This window comes from Hyaena hyaena, unplaced genomic scaffold, assembly GCF_003009895.1.
Source record: "Hyaena hyaena isolate Hyena2069 unplaced genomic scaffold, ASM300989v1 scaffold_8, whole genome shotgun sequence".
Taxonomy (NCBI): domain Eukaryota; kingdom Metazoa; phylum Chordata; class Mammalia; order Carnivora; family Hyaenidae; genus Hyaena; species Hyaena hyaena.
The window spans coordinates 7,802,046-7,819,232 of record NW_024080640.1 but is presented as its reverse complement, the minus strand read 5'-3'; the positions used below and the strand labels follow the sequence as shown (position 1 = coordinate 7,819,232).

Here is a 17,187-nt window from a genome sequence, read left to right as displayed (position 1 = left end):
TAGGACTCTCATTGTAGGCTTAAATTAATTACCCATGTCAGAACTAAACTAAAGAGTAAAACAGAGGTGGAATTAAATTTACCCAGAATTTTTCTGCAGTGCCAAAGAGCATGTAAGGACCAGCATGAATGCTCACTAGACTGGTGACATCTCTAATATGACAGAATGAAAAAAAAATCTTACAGTAATGGCACCAAGATGTACTGCACTCACACTAAAGCTGCCATCTCAGACTCATCTTGAAGAACTATATGCTACACCATGTAAAATGACAGCATATCTGCTGATAATGTTTTCAATCAAGGAGGTTGTTGTTTTCAGCATAATGAAACAGAGGGAAAGCTCCACAAGGATTTAAAGATGATAATACCGTCACCATCTCCAAGAAGAAATGCAGGAAGGCTGACTGCAATCAACTTTTGTAGCCTAGTGCGGTTTCCTTACATGGTGAGATCTTATCTTGAGGACTATGCTACTAACATTTACACTCTGTTATTGGTCTTGCATACTGAAACCATGTGTCTACGGAGCAGAATATAGCGATCTGGAACATTACTGGGATGTTTTTAAACATTGTCATTTTATATGTTGGCACTTGTAAGAAGACTGACACCCTGGAGCTGTTTTATTTTTTTCTTTATTACATCTGTAAATTGAGTATCCAGCTAAAGGTAAACAAGGCCCAGGGTTATAACTTCATCAAAAAAGTAGGAAGTTTTCTTACTGGCCTTAAGCAGAATGTTGGGCTGCGTACCATTGTTCCACTTATGTTAAAATATAAGTTTTAATAAAACTTATAAATATGGATTACTGATATATATGCCCTAGGAGGCACCCCTCCCTTCCATCCCCCAACTTAGGGTAAGCTTTGCTACCAGGTATGTTTCTTTTTACTTCTAAGCCATTAATATTCATTACCTAATGTAACTGTGTTCTTCCCCAGACCCGGATAGGTATAACATACCTTGAATTTTAGAGTAGCCAGTACTGTTACACATAAACTCCAAAGCCTCACCTGTATATTAAATGCTAGTTGATTGGAATGAAGCCTATTACTAAAATAGGCAAAAGTCTCATAATCTCCAAATAAACATCCATCCTTGCAACCTTTGTTTTATAACACACTTGCAAGTTTTAATTCTTGACCACCATGAGTCTTATTCTAATACCATGTATTCACTTCTCTGTCCAGGTTTTTTCTTTCTTTGAACAAACAAGAAAATCCTCTTTCTCCAAGTAACTTTTCACAGTTAGAGAGGGAGTTCTCAACTAGATCTTAATGTGTACTCACTCCCTGTATGATTCTCCCACAGGGTCCCTGACAGGCCTCAACTTTCCCTTTTCAAAGGAGAAAACTGTCTCCCTCTCAGGCTGCTGAGTGTTTATTCGGAGTCTCTGTGACCATTTACCTCCCACTTACCTCCCCAGTAACCCGTCTACCACCTTTCAGCTTATTTCCAAACTGGCATTTAGTTTATGTAATCATATTTCATTTTTCTTTTCTTTCTCTCTTGAAAACAGCACATTTAAACAGAAAGCGTAGTCTGAGTTTTGGAGTAGATTAACAACCATTGTACTGTTAAATGTTGAATTGATAAAGATTTTTGATATTGTAAGACCAGTATTATCCACTTTCCCCAACTTCTGAGTTATTCTCGCTCTTTTAAAAATCATTTAACACTCCCAGACATTATGACTAAAACTCCGTGTTTTACAAATGTAAGTTTTAATTAAATTTTTTTCCACTAAGAAGTTATTTCTAGTTCAGTTTTAGGTTTCAGGATATGGTGAGATAAGAATTGTTGATTTGAATTTGAGAATGTATTCATCTGATCTCCTTTCCTTCTTTCCTTCCTGCCTTCCTTCACACTAGGGCTCAGCACTGAGAATTGGTTCTGTCAAGACCATCTTTCACAATCTTTTCCAAATTCAACTAGAATAAATCCTAGCTAAGGATGAACACTTTTAAATAAGTGTATGTTTTAAATGATTTTTAATCTAAGTCCCCTTAGTGGACTGGTGATGAGCATTTAAGTCTTTGAATTCATCATGGGTTTTTGAAATGCTAACCTCCACAGGAGTAGTATTCTCTTTTGTAGATCTGGAAAGGATGTGTTCTTATTAGGACTAATTCTTTTTAAACTGAGAATTTGAAAGCACAGAAGTTTTTAATTTCCTCTACTATATGAATAAGTAGCAAAGAGGAGGAAACAGCAAAATAGCCTTATTTTTTTTTTTAATTAGACATTTCATATAGCTAAAATAGCTAAATTTCAAAATATATGTGCTTGGTTTGAAAATCAAACATTTCTTTGTAAAAGAAACTTTAAAAAAATTTTTTTTAATGTTTTATTTATTTCTGAGAGAGAGAGAGAGGTAGTGTGAGCAGGGGAGGGTCAGAGAGAGAGAGGGAGACACAGAATCAGAAGCAGGCTCCAGGCTCTGAGCTGTCATCGGGACTTGAACCTATGAATCATGAGATCATGACCTGAGCCAAAGTCAGACGCTTAACCGACTGAGCCACCCAGGCGCCACAAAAGAGTCCCAAACTTTAACAAACATCTCTTTGCTTGTAAATAGTACAATGAGAAAGAACTCTTAAAGTTGTGTGCTTGTTTGGTCTGTTGGGTTGGAAATGTTTGCCGCCATAATCATTACCATGACTATACCCATATCTGTTTCATTTAGTTTTAGTATAAAATAATGAGAAAGCTATTTCATTTCCTGAATTCTTTCCCTGGAAATTAAGAAATAAAGTAAATTATTGTTTTAATGCTTGAAATGATACTTTCTAAGCTTGAAGCTCATAGCTGGGTTATGAAGAATTTGTCAATTAAAATCATGTTTCAGAAAATGGATAATTTTAGTCTTTCTTGGGAATTTTTCTGACTTTGATTTAAATCCATAAGATAGGAGCCATCTTTCAGAAAAAGAGGAGACTGATCTTCATTGTCAAAATAAAAGTAAGCTGTGTAATTAAATGGACAAAAAACTGGGTTTGGTGTTTTTAATAACTTTGAGAAAATTTGGAAATCATTTAATTCAGAAAATTAAGAACATAAGAGATCTTAGAAATTACAGTAGACACATAACCATATGGGGATTGCCTGCATAGGTAGCAAAATACTTTGGTTATGAATATAAACTGAAAAGGAACTCCTACCCCCATAAAAATGTGTTACGGGCCCTGAACTATCAAAAGCCATCACTGACTTTGTTCAGAATGGCCAACCTCTAGTGAACCACTAAAGAAAAACAAAACAAAACAAAACAAAAGCTGAACAGCATCACTTTTAGGAAAGAAAATGACACAAAGTAGACATTCAGAAAATGTTGAGTGAAAGCTAATGGTTGAGAGAGTGATATCAGTCTGTTGGGTTGGAAATGTTTACCACCCAACATTTCCCTCTAATCTGGAGGCCTGCAAAACCTGGCTGTGCTTTGTGTTACATTGGGACTTTCAGAAACATTAACTCAGATTCAGTTGCACAAGAGTTATAACTTACCCCTTGGTTGTACTGTGGTATTCAGTGTTGATTCCCCTCACCACTCCAATGATCAGACCTTTTCTTCCACCGTCTTTATCTCTGAACTGTCTTCTTTGTCTCTTAACTCTGGAAACCTCTGCTCCTGATGTTTACTTATTTCCTCAATGCCACTCCCCCAAAACATACTCCCACAGTTTTTAAAATATCATTTAATAACCTAATAACTTTCCTTACCTCCTATTTTTCATTTGTTAAATGTGTGTGTGTGCATAATTTGTACACCTTCCCCTTAAACAGGCACATTTCACAATTCAGAAGATCTCTACAAAATACCCTTTTTCCCCCAGAACTCTATGAGTAAATGATAAGCCATTTTGGGAGCTTAATTCTTTCTTAAGTAGAGAGCTCTTTTAATGGCGACTTGTAATTTTTAAAGAATTTTTTATTTTGGTTAAACCAAAATCTATTTCCCATTTATAGTTCTTGTCAAATATGTGAAAGCAGTTATCACTTGTCTAAGTAACTTCTAGAGGTAGATGAAGCATCCTTAGATCTTCCAATCATTCTACACTTAGCATGGATTCTAGCTCCCTCTGTAGTCTAGGTTTCCTCTACATGTATTTTGACTGGACAGTGAATGCCCTTCTTAAAACATAAAGCTCACACTTTAATAATCCAGATGTGATCAGATAATAGATCTATTTTTTCATTAAAACTACTTTTATTACCTACATTTACATAATCCTTAACAGTTTACAAAGTCCTTTTTTTAAATTTTTTTTAATGTTTTATTTATTTTTGAGAGAGAGATAGAGACAGCATGAGCAGAGGAGGGTCAGAGAGAGAGGGAGACACAGAATCTGAAGTAGGCTCCAGGGTCTGAAATAGCTGTCAGCACAGAGCCCGACGCAGGGCTTGAACCCACGGACCATGAGATCATGACCTGAGCCCAAGTCGGATGCTTAACCAACTGAGCCAGCCAGGCACCCCTACAAAGTCCTTTTATAAAAATAACCTGTGGAGTAGGTATTAGCCCCCTTTTGTAAATGAGGTTCAGAATGGTTATCACTTGCTAATTTGCCCATCTATTTGCATGGTTTTAATGTTACCATCTTAGAAAATGCATTACCCATTTGTCATATCAAATATAAGCCTATTGACTAAAACCACTAGACCTTTTTTTTCATACATATGACTGGTTAGTTAGAGCTCTTTAATCCTGTACTTTCCTAATGCATTTTTAAAAACCAAAATGTATATACCTATTAAGTTTTGTGTTTGGATTTGATGCAGTTAGAGTATACTGTTTGTGTATCACCATCTTACAAATTTGTCTAATGAAAGAACTACGTGATTATAAAGAGATAGATAAATGTTATTAGTCACACTATTAATAACATTTGTATGAAGAATTTGACAAGTTTTAATTGAATAGTTGTTTTATTACTGATTCTGTCATCTCTAGAATTTGCTTTAATTTACATATTTATATTAACTTTGTAGGTTTTGGTGAGCACGATAAAGAGCATGGAATCAAAGATAAGGGAAGCAGTATCACAGAAACTTACTATTTTTTAAAAATTATATTAAAATTCCAGTTAGTATACAATGTAATATTAGTTTCAAGTGTACAATATAGTGATTCAACAATTCATACATACAGTCTATATGTCACCCAGTGCTTATCACAAGTGCAGTCCCTAATCCCTGTCACGTTTTTAACCCATCCCCCCCCCCCCCCCCCCCCCCCCCCCCCCCCCCCCGCTTCTGGTAACCACCATTTTGTTCTTTATAGTTAAGAGTCTGTTTCTTAGTTTGTCATTCTCTTTTTTCCCTTTGCTTGTTTGTTTTATTTCTTAAATTCCGCATATGAGTGAAATTGTACAGTATTTGTCTTTCTCTGACTGACTTACTTCGCTTAGATTAATACTGTCAAGTTCCATCCACGTCTTTGCAAATGGCAACATTTCATCCATCCATTTCTTTGCAAATGGCAAAATATCATTCTTTTTTATGGCTGGATATTGTTCCAGTGTGTGTGTGTAATATATGCACCATAACTTCTTCATTCATCAAATGATGAACACTTGGGTTGTTTCCACATCTTGGCTGTTGTAGATAATGCTGCTGTAAACATTGGGGTGTATGTATCACTTTGAATTAGTATTTTTGTATTCTTTGGGTAAATAACCAGCAGTGCGATTGATGGATCATCAGGTATTTCTATTTTTAAATTTCTGAGGAACCTCCATACAATTTTACTCCATTACAGTGGCTACACCAGTTTACATTCCCATCAACAGTGCAAGAGGGTTCCCCTTTTCTCCACATCCTTGCCAATACCTGTTTCTTGTGTTTTTTATTTTAGCCATTCTGACAAGTGTGAGGTGATATCTCATTGTAGGTTTGATTTTTGCATTTCCCTGATGATGAGTGATGTTGAGCATCTTTTCATGTGTCTTTTGGCCATTTGTATGTCTTTGGAAAAATGTCAGTTGGTGTTTTCTGCCCATTTTTTAATTGGATTATTTGTTTCATGTGTGTTGAGTTTTGTAAGTTCCTTATATATTTTGGATACTAACCCTTTAGCAAATATGTTATTTGCAATTATCTTCTCATTCCATAGGTTGCCTTTTAGTTTTGTTGATTATTTCCTTCACCATGCAGAAGCTTTTTATTTTGGTGTAGTCCCAATAGTTTTATTTTTGCTTTTGTTTCCCTTGCTCAGGAGACATACCTAGAAAGAAGTTGCTGTGGCTTATGTCTTTGAAGTTACTACTGCCTGTGTTCTCTTCTAGAATTTATATGGCTTTAGGTCTCACAGTCTCTAATCCATTTTGAATTTGTTTTTGTTTTGTTGTAAGAAAGTGGTCCAGTTTCATTCTTTTGCATGTTGCTGTCCAGTTTTCCCAACACTGTTGAAGAGATCATCTTTTCCCCATTGGATATTCTTTCCAGTTTTGTCAAAGATTAATTTACTATATAATTGTGGGTCCACTTCTGGGTTTTCTGTTCTGTTCCATTGATCTATGTGTCTGTTTTTTGTGCCAGTACCATACAGCTTTGGTCACTACAGCTTTGTATTATAACTTGAAAGTCTGGTATTGTGTTGCCCCCAGCTTTGTTTTTCCTTTTTCAAGGTTACTTTGACTCTTTGGGGTCTTTTGTGGTTCCGTAAACATTTTAGTTTGTTTGTTCTGGCTCTGTGAAAAATGCTGGTGTATTTTGATAGGGATTGCATTGAATGCTTTGGGTAGTATAGATATTTTAACAATATTCTTCCAGTCCCTGAGCATGGAATGTCTTAACATTCTTTTTGTGTCATCTTAATATTTAGTATTTTCTTTCATCAGCATTTTAGTTTTCAAAGTACAGATCTTTCACCTTTTTGGCAGGGTTATTCCAGGTATCTAAGTGGTTTTGGTGCAACTGTCAGTGGGATAGTATCACAGAAACTTTTAGGCTGACCCACAGTAAGTTCTGTGAAAAATCATCTAAACAGTGCTGTTACCCAGTGCTATACTTTACCTCTTATCCCAAAAGATGACCTTCAGAAGACTTACCTGCAACTGCTAAATTTAAGATATCTAATACTTAGGATATCCTAGAAAGCCCGTCCAAAGAATAAATTATTTTGATATGATTGGATCTTTCTGGAAATGCATTTTGGCTCTCGATCACTTTATTCCATTTGTTTTATGGAATTGATGTGTCAGTGGGGCAGAAATGGAGCTGGCTTTAAAGTCTTGAGTTTGGGCAGGCAGTAGAATAAAGCAAAGGCACCATGGGACAAAGAAAGGACATTTCCAGTAGAAAACAATCGTCGGTAGAAGCTGCCTCCATGACTACCTGTTCTGCTTCAAAATTAAAGTTTAATTTCCTGTGTATTTCAGTTGGAAGGGAGCTAAGGTTCTAGCCAAAATCCTACATATTGTTTTCCATGTAAAAGGCCCCCAAATGCAAGCAATAGAGGAGCAGTGCTTGCTAACCTTTTCATTTCTAAAGAAAGCATCCAGCTCCTAATGTGTTTTCAGAATTTTCCCAAGAACTAATTATAAGCATGTAGCTTCTAGAATCTGCCATTTTCTCCTTTTCAGGGCACTTAACAGTGGTTTTGTGATCACATCTGTGAGGATTAATTCCCTGGAATAGAATTAATTTTGCACCTAAAAAACTGAAACTCATTTAAATTGAGTGAACGATGTTTGTTTTGTTTTGTTTTACTGTCTTTGCTGTCTTTACTGACTTACAGCTCTCTTCACATTGCTTAATCTGTCCTTTCTGGTTTGAGGATCATGCTCTTTTTATAAAGAAGATGGAAAAGAAGCAAAATGAAGCTGGAACTGCATAGCTCTGCCTTCTCTTGGGACTTAGCATTGTGACATCAGGCTGGGCAGTGGCTTTTCCTACTTTTCTCCTATTCCAAACTTAGCTTTTTCTTGCCTTCAGCATTTGCCACAAGCTTCAGATCATTACATATTCTGATTTTAGTCCTCAAGGATTATGACAGGTAGGTTTTTAACCTCCATCCATCTTTTCTAAGCTTTATTTTCAAATCTAATTCCCTGTGATTCTCCCTGTGCAACAGCTGGTTCCTTTAGATTTCTCCTCAGTTTCGTTTCCTTATTAGAATCCTTTATTCTTGCATAATCAGAAAGTCATATTTTGGCATCTTCTGTGGCCTGTGAATCACTGCCTCCTATGTAACCTGAGCCATCCTTTTTTTTTTTTTTTTTTTTTTGTCCTTATTTGGAAAGCTGTCTTCTCCAAAAACCTGGATACAAATATTTATGGCTATTCGGTTAGGAAACCTTAAATACCCATTGAAGTCCAGGCTCAGGGACTATTCACTGCATACAAAGAGGATTAAATCAAGGCCCCTTTCCTAGAGGAAAGGAAGTGGTAGAAGGAGAGAGCCAACACATAATTGCAGTACACTGTGGTGATGGCAGAAATAGCCGGAATGCCTGCCATCCAAGAACTCAAGTCCACTTATTCTCCTTTCTTGCTTCTGTAAATCCTAAAATTATGTTTCAGACACTTAGGGCTTATGTTATGTTCACACTAGCCAGCCACTTCTTTGAATGGTCAGGAAATCTGTTTTATTAGGTTTATTTTCTTCCAGCAGATTCAGATCTCAGATGTTAGGGTGGTTCACAGCACCCTCCCCACCCACCATGTCTATGTAGTTTTGTCATTTGTCTTGGTGAAACCATGTTCTGGTGATCTCTGTCTCCTCTCCTGGACCATAAACCCTCTCAGTCATCCTTGCGTCTCTTCACTTCATTCTTGGGGCTCAGTTTTGTGTCCACTTGAATGCTTTCCTTTAAGCTTCCAATTTTCAGATTTTATAGATTTTTTACATTTGATTTCTTTTTTATATATATATTTTAATCTTTTATTTATTTCTAGAGAGAGAGAGAGGCAGCGTGAGCAGGGGAGGGTCAGAGAGAGAGGGAGACACAGAATCGGAAGCAATATCCAGGCTCTGAGCTGTCAGCACAGAGCCCAACGCAGGGTTCGAACCTACGAACCGTGAGATCATGATCTGAGCTGAAGTCGGACCTTAGCCAACTGAGCCACCCAGGTGCCCCTCTTACATTTGATTTCTGTCCCTCCCCATCCCTTAGCTCTGTTGCTTGTATGTCCTGGTTCACGTTCCATCTAATCCAGGCTGTAATGCTTCCGAGAATATATTTTTCTTTTGCATTAACTTTTAAGTATATTTTTTTCTCATTGTCTATATAACTTTGTATGTAGACATCTTTCCAGAAGTATTTTCCATAAAAATACTTTGTCATAAGACAGACATCTGGATTTTTTTTTTTTTTTTTTTTGGTTCTCATTAACTGATCTGATTCTCCCCTAAAACAGACTTTTAGAACATTCTAGTAGAAAAAAAGTCATATACACATTGTGCAAAACACAGCTACTTGTATTTTGAAATGCTTCTCCTATATTTTAGATCACCTGCTTCTGCTGCTCTCTCTCTTGTACGAATGCCCATGCCCTCTTCAGTATCAGCTTCTCTTCCTCTGAGCTTTTCTACTTACCACCATTTATCCTGCACACAAAATGGCAAAAGAGTCCATTTTCTTGTTTATACCCACAGGACTTTGTTCATACCAGAAGAACATTTATTATCACCCAAGCAATCCTTATTTAATTTTGGTGTGTTGAGTTTTAAAAAAGTGTAGGGGCACCTCGGTGGCTCAGTCGGTTAAGCGTCTGACTTCAGCTCAGGTCATGATCTCGCGGTTCGTGGGTTCAAGCCCCACTTCAGGTTCTGTGCTGACAGCCAGCTCAGAGCCTGGAGACTGTCTTCAGATTCTGTGACTCCCTCTGTCTCTGACCCTCCCCTGCTCACTTGTGCGCGCTCTCTCTCTCTCAAAAATAAAACATTAAAAAGTGTACATGCCGGTGCACATGCATCTCAAGCACCACTAAAAACATATCATTGTAGCAGCTCCTTTCCCTGAGTTTACATGCAGAGAAGCCTTTCGGCCCCCCCAAACCTAGCTGATTCCTGCTTTCCGAAAGATTTGCATCTCTTTGGAGAGAATGATTTGATTCATAGCACTATACAGATATGAATTAAACAGGCTTTCGATGGGAAAGTGATTTTTCAGCTCTTCTCAAGTTGGGTCTTTGATTCAGCAGATATCTTGAAGCACATCAGGTTTCTAAGACACTGAGTGAGCAACGTGTTGAAGGGTGTACAAAATACGCCCTTACGGGCCTCGCAGTGGACTTGAGAGGTGTGAGCAGCAGCAGCCTCCGTGGTGTCCCCGCACAGCGTGCTGCCCAGTGAGTGTGACTCAGGCTGCAAGTGCTGTCCTCAAATGATCTGAGCAGAAGAGGAAAGACTTAAACTTTTGGGAGATTGAGTAAAAATTAATTGAAGAGCTCGGGAAAGCGCCCTAGACAAGGAGAAAGGCACGGAGTCGAGTCGAGTCCAGGAAGCCCAGGCCATCTTTAGCTGACCCTCTCCCGTATGTGTTATTTCTGCTTCCCTTCTATTCGTAGTAATAAACTTTGGGGTTTTTTTATTACTACCTTTTTCGAGTTCTTCCGTCCTCGGAATTTTTTTCCATTGGAGTTCTTAGAATTTTTCACTTAGTGTGATCTCTTCTTTCAAATCTATTAAATCCTTTGGAAGTTTGTGCCCCAGCAAATCTGCTCTGCAGTACTAGTCTGCCTTGCTTTATAATAAGCATAATCCTAGAAATTTGAGTGGCAGGTCTTTTTCTTTAAGTAGAATAGTATCTTTTTCATAAACCTGAAAGAATTTACTCGCAAAATAGTCATTTTCACTGCAAATTTTAGTTGATAAGTTGAAATGATTTCTGTGGCTCACCTAAAAAGTACAGCATGCCGATATGATAAAGCTCTCTTTCAAGTTCTAGTAGGAGAAATTTTAGGCTCTTTAAAATTTGGTTTAACTGACATATAGGAAGAGCATAATTCTTTTGTATTTGAGTTGCTTCGAGATATGTTGTTGAAGTTGGAGAAAGTTTAGGCTTTCTTAAATGATATACTGTTGGAGATTCACTCCACAACTGATGGGAAATAATATATATATATAACAGGGCAAGGTGGGGGGCCATAGAGAGGGGTAGAGTGCCTGAGACAGAGTGATGGTGTGTCCTTCTAAAAATGCATGAACATTTTAGGGGCACCTGGAGGCTCAGTTGGTTGAGCATCCAACTTCGGCTCAGGTCATGATCTTATGGTTTGAGCTCAAGCCCCACATCGGGCTCTGTGTTGACAGATCACAGCCTGGAGCCTGCTTCGGATTCTGTGTCTCCTTCTCTCTCTGCCCCTCCCTCGCTCGTGCTGTCTGTCTATCAAAAATAAACATTAAAAAATGCATGAGTATTTGAGAATCTAATTGGCAAAGAGTACCATATTGGGAACTAGATTTCAAATGTACAATGGCTTCTACCAAGAAAGATTTGTTTCAGTAAGTAACCTCGCCACTGGAGGGAGCCTTTGACTTTGAACTGTAGTGGACAGCAGTAAAAGAAGGAAGATACCCTTTTTGGAAAACCAAAGTCAGGTTGACAGTTGAGGCTCTGAGGAGTAACCATTAGATAAAGCTTCAAAACTAAAGAGCCAAGATAAACTTCTTTGAGCATATTTGGGACTCTCAATGACTATTGCCCAGTTGGGATGGGTTTGGCCACTGATAGAAATTTCACTTGAAATTCAGGAGGTCTCTCGTCCTAGGGATTGCAGGTGAGAATGGAGTAGCCGAAGGCCAAATATGTGGGCCAGTTGTCCCTATCCATACGTGAAAGTAGAGAAATTGGTGGGTTTGTGAATTTAGTTGCATCTAGCCAGTTTAAGTAACAAGGCCTATGTGAAAAGGCCTTGCACAAGTGGTGCCAAAAAGAAAGTAGAGGCAGGCCTTCAAGAGGGGACCGAAAATCCTGACCTGGTGGTACAGTTTGTAGTAGAGGAAATAAATACTTGGGATGGCCTTTGTTTTCAGGTTCCCTTTAATAAGTGTATTTTATCTCCTCGTGTTGTCATTACACACAGATCTTCTGTCTTCATGTTTAGCAGCAAGTATTGGTTTTCAAATGCAATCTTCCATGGCACCCTAATATGTGAAACAGCTGAAAGCAAGGTGGGGAGGTGGGGAGGACGGGTTGTCCCCATGCCCTGTCCCCTCAGCTTTCTCCCCCGGGGCTCCTGAGATGGTTTTGAAGTCTGAAACCAATTTGAAAATGAGTCTTTCAGGTGAAAATTTTAGGCAAACTGGGAAAACTCACTAGCTTGCCACTATATACAACCTATAAGGAGCAGATTTGCCCACAATTTTGCTATGTGTCAATTCATAATGATGAACACATTGCAGTTAAACTGAAGAACAGAAAGGAAAGAAACCCACTTAGCCGCTATAAGGCTGTGTGTTCTTGTGTAAGCCATCAATCTTTTCCTGCTTTATGATTTTCTGTGAAAGATCTGATGTCAGAATACAGCTTACTGTTATCTCATAGTATACTTGACCCTCATATAACGCAGGGGTTAGAGACACTGACTCCCCTCAACCCGTGCAGTCAAAAAGCTGTATATAACTTCAGACTCCCCCCAAACTCAACTATTAATAGCCTACAGTTGACCAGAAGCTTTACCAATAACATAAACAGTCAGTTAACATGTTTTGTTTGTTTTATGTATTATATACTGTATTCTTACAGCAAAACAAGCTAGAGAAAAGAAAATGTTATTGAGGATATCCTAAGGAAGAGAAAATATATTTAATAGTGCTCTACTGAAAAAAATCCACATGTAAGTGAACCTGTGCAGTTCAAACCCACGTGGTGTTAGGGTCAACCGTGTAGCTATTGCTTATAACACGTCTCTTCCGTAAATCCTAGTTAATGTTTGGACTGGTCTAGTGTTACGTGAAAATACCAAAGATAGTTTCAACCTGTTATCGATGTTTCAGGCTCAGGGTGTCTGTGTAGTAACTAAAACAGCTCCATGAGTACATGACTGCGCCTGTTCTTTACCCCCCCACACCCCCAGACACTGCCACAAGGGTGCCTCTCTTTTTAATAAACCTCATAGCATTTATTGATCATGTACAACCCTGTGACATTTCTTCTGTTGCTCTTCTGGTAATTGTTGAACTTTTCCTGTATTTGCATTGTCTCACTATCTAGACTTTAAAACTCCTTGAGAACAAGAGATGAGAGTTTGAAGATGTTTGTTCTCCTTGCATACCGTACGCCTTCAGTAAATAGTGTCTTTGACTTTCATCTTGGCAGTCTTAACACATACATTTTATAATTTTCGTTGTTGCCAAAAACTAGATTCGTCAACTTGCTTAGTGTCCTGTGATCAACTTGTTATGGACTGGGTGTTAGGTAATCAGCAAGCTGGCCAAATTTTAAACATAATTTCTTCTTTCTGGTGTTCTGATCCACGGAAACTGAAAGTGTACTGATACTTCTCACATCATGGCATATGAGAATGTGGTATCTGGCATCTTGAAGGTACTTTAAATTGTTAAGTCTTTGAGTTTTACACTGAAAAATAAAACTACTACAAACAGTTTGACCTGCTTGCTTGCCCTCAAATTATTTAGTACTAAAAATAGTGTTTTGTTGTACATAGATGCAAATTATAAATTAAAATTAGTTTTTTAATATTACAAAACATTTGTTATTAGCAATCCTTTAAAAATGCACAGTTCTTCCTGGATTAAATACTAGAACTAATTAAATATGTTAAAAGTCAGATAGTATCATTTCTAATATAAAATATGTTCAGTAACTTGATTTTCATTTTCTTTGCTTGTTGGAAGTTTAAGGTGCTTTCACATATCTCATCTTTGCAATATTTTGGTGAGAAGGCTTATCAGTTAGATCGACTCCCCAGTCCCTCTGTGCAGATGCTGGGTGTTATCTCTGTTCCTTGGAGGAGACTGCACAGAGCCAGTTTTTGGCACGTGAGGAGTCCTCCACCTTGGCTTCTTGGAAGGAAAGTTTACTGTCTATTCAGTATTGAGTACTGATTAAAAAAAAAAAATAGTTGTTAGGTGTTTATCAGGTACTATAGATGGGCTTCAGATTGCTTTCCCTTCTCTCGTTTTGTCCCTAGAAGAGACTTAGGCAGATGTTATTCCTACTTATGAAATTGAGTCCTGGGATATTAAGAGACTTACTTATGTGCCCAAGGATGTATTAATTACTAGTGTAGAGCTAATACAGCCCATGTGCAGTTTTCAGGTCAGTCTTTGCTCCATTAGACCTCCCGAGTTGTCCATACTGAACTGTAGCCCAGTGTGAAGTCCTGTATCAATAAAAGGAAATGAAGTTACATCAAGTTGTGTCCAGTGGTCAAAGTTCTGGTACTGTTTTAAAGGGAAATATGTATTGAGTGGGACTTTTTCCAGAGTGCTAGAAACAAAGGAACCAACTTCCTTTGTGTCAATGGTTCACTTTTGGTTGTCAGAACTGGGATGTGTGGGCTCCTGGCATCTGGTGGGTAGAGGCCAGAGATGCTGCTATACATCCTGTAATGCATAGAACAACCTCCCTTAACAAAGAATTATATAGTCCAAAATGTCAGTGGTGTTGTGGTAATAACCCCTGCTGTTGTGTATTGCAAAGAATGGATTCCCAGAAACCCTTGTTGCCAGAATCAATTTGAGTTGGGGGGAGGGGAGGAGAAGGAGGTGATTTCCAGTATGGCTGGACTGAGGGAGCTGTTTTGATGACTTTAGGCTTTATTTAATTTCCTTTCCCTTTCCCGTGCTCTGTGCCAACACTGGGTGTAGCAACAGGGGAGAAAGCTGAAGAATATTTCTCTTCTAAGCCACGTGGAGTTAGTGATCCCATTCCCAGAGCTAAAGATGGCAGTCCACTTCCCTGTGGCACTTGCAGCTTCACTGAACCAGTCATGCATACTCTCTGGGTCTTGAGATATCTAGACACATGACATTTTTGTTAAGATTGTAAGAATTCTAAACTAGCTTGTTTATTTCTCCAGGTATCTCATAATCATAGTTCACCTGGGATGATCTGAGTTTCTCACTGTTTCCGTATCATGCGCCAAATATGACATTCTTTAGCCAACATAGAGTTGACCCTTAAACAACTTTGGGGCTAGGGACATCTACCCCCTGCACAGTTAAAAATCCACGTATAACTTTTGATTCCCCCAAACCTCAACTACTCATAGGCTGCTGCTGACCGGGATGCTTTACTGATAACATAAACAGTCACTTAACACATGTTTTATATGTTACATGTATTATATACCGTATTCTTAAACTAAGCTAAAGAAAAGAAAGTGTTATTAAGAAAATCCTAAGGAAGACTACATTTACAGGACCGTACTGTATTTATCAGAAAAAATAACTGTGTATAAGTGGGCCCATGCAGCTCAAATCTGTGTTGTTCAAGGGTCCGCTGTACTCTTGCTTGATTTCATTAGCCTCAAATCGAGAAACATCTTTTTCTAAATTAGACTTTATTTTTTAGAGCATTATAAGTCTACAGCAAAACTGAATGGAAAGTGCAAAGTTCCTGTATATCCCCTGCCCATGAACAACTGTCTTTTGACTTGATTGCAATACTAATTTTCAAATAAACTTTATATAAATATAAACATTATTCTGTTAATGCAAAGTTAGAGGTTCCTTAGTTCCAATTCTCACGAAATGTAAAGCAAAAGTAAGGAGAAAATTGGTATTACTGAATCATGGGGTATTTTCTTTTTCTCTATTCCGTGGAGAAGGGCTCGAATCATCTGCCCAGGCTTCTTATTGACTTCAGCTACCTAGGTCAGGAGCATTAATCTTCCTTGGAATTTTTCCACGTAGTTATATGCCATCTTTTTATATCAGAAGGATTTTATTTCCCTCCTAGGAAGCTTTCCTTGTTTAGAGTTCTGTTTCTGGTTAGTTGAAAACCATTTTAAGTTACTCTGTCTGATGATTTGATCACTTTAAAGGTTAGAATGTGCCATAGCCACCACACCTTCCTGTACTGGAGAGTATAGAACTTTGTCACTGTGATCTTGTTAGTACCTCATGCAGTTGGAGTCAGGGTGAAAATGATGATTCCATTGATGAGGCACCCCCGGTGCACTCCCACCCCCGGCCCGGCCGCAAAGTCCACTCTGTTCATTCAGCCAAAATATTCCTCTATCCTGCTACTCGTGGCCAGCAGATATACTATAATGTTGCTATGTTTCGATTTTGCCTTTTTTTAGTCATAGGTCTTATAGACCCATTAAAAAGTCAATTAATAGTCTATACATTGTTGATCAAGAGAGAGCTTGGTGTTATTAAAAGAAACGACAACAACAACTCAGGGTCTGGGTTCAGGTCTTTGTTAGTTATATGACCATGAGCAAATTATTCTGGAACGTGTTCATCTGTTAAATGGAGATTATTCTCCCCACTCCGCCTACGTCACAACATAAGGGCCAAGTGAAATAATAAGTGAGCGTGAGAGAGCCTTGTAAATTGTACAGCCCAGTGCAGATGTAAAGTAAGATGCAAACAAGGGGAGCCTTAGGAAACTGCATTGATTGTGAAATGAAAGTAGGTTTGAAGAATTTCTTTTCCCTTCTCTTGACTTGTCTGAATGGCATAAATTGCCTTTTCTTCATCTTAGTAATTCTGGATGGCTTTTGTTGAGTTTGGTTGTAGTTTTTTTTTTCTTTTTATGAATAAGACCAGTAGGTTTAAATGCTTTGCTTGCTGAAACATGATACACAGAACAGTAAATTGGTGCAAAGCAAGATTATAAAAAGAAAATTCTGAATTTACCAAATAGCACAGACTGCCTGATAGAGTATCATCATCATCATCATCATCATCATCATCAATGGCGATTGCTTATCAGTTCTCTATGCTCTTCTCAAAAGCTTCAGTTGGTAGTTTGACCTACATTCCTATATTCAATAAAACAATTACTCCAGCTCCTATGCTTTGCCATTCCCCTCCAACCGATTAGTTACAGTTTTTGGATTCTGGATGGCAGTAGATCAAATTAGTTTGGTTACAACTTATAAACAGCCTTTTTACATTGATGTGTCTTGTCACGGATGATGCTGTTCATAAGTAGAACCAGAGAGCTAAATGTAGGACTCCAGGACTTGAGTTTTAAATGATCGGTAGAACTGTTGGAATAGAGCAGGCAGGCTGTGCTGGTAATTATCCCATCTGAAAGGT

General features: G+C 38.1%; 1 protein-coding gene across 5 annotated transcripts in view; it reads left to right on the top strand.

Annotated features, from left to right (window-relative positions):
• The window catches only part of CNOT4 (CCR4-NOT transcription complex subunit 4), a 137,605-nt gene that overhangs the window by 117,500 nt on the left and 2,918 nt on the right, over window positions 1-17,187 (top strand). The window lies entirely within an intron of this gene.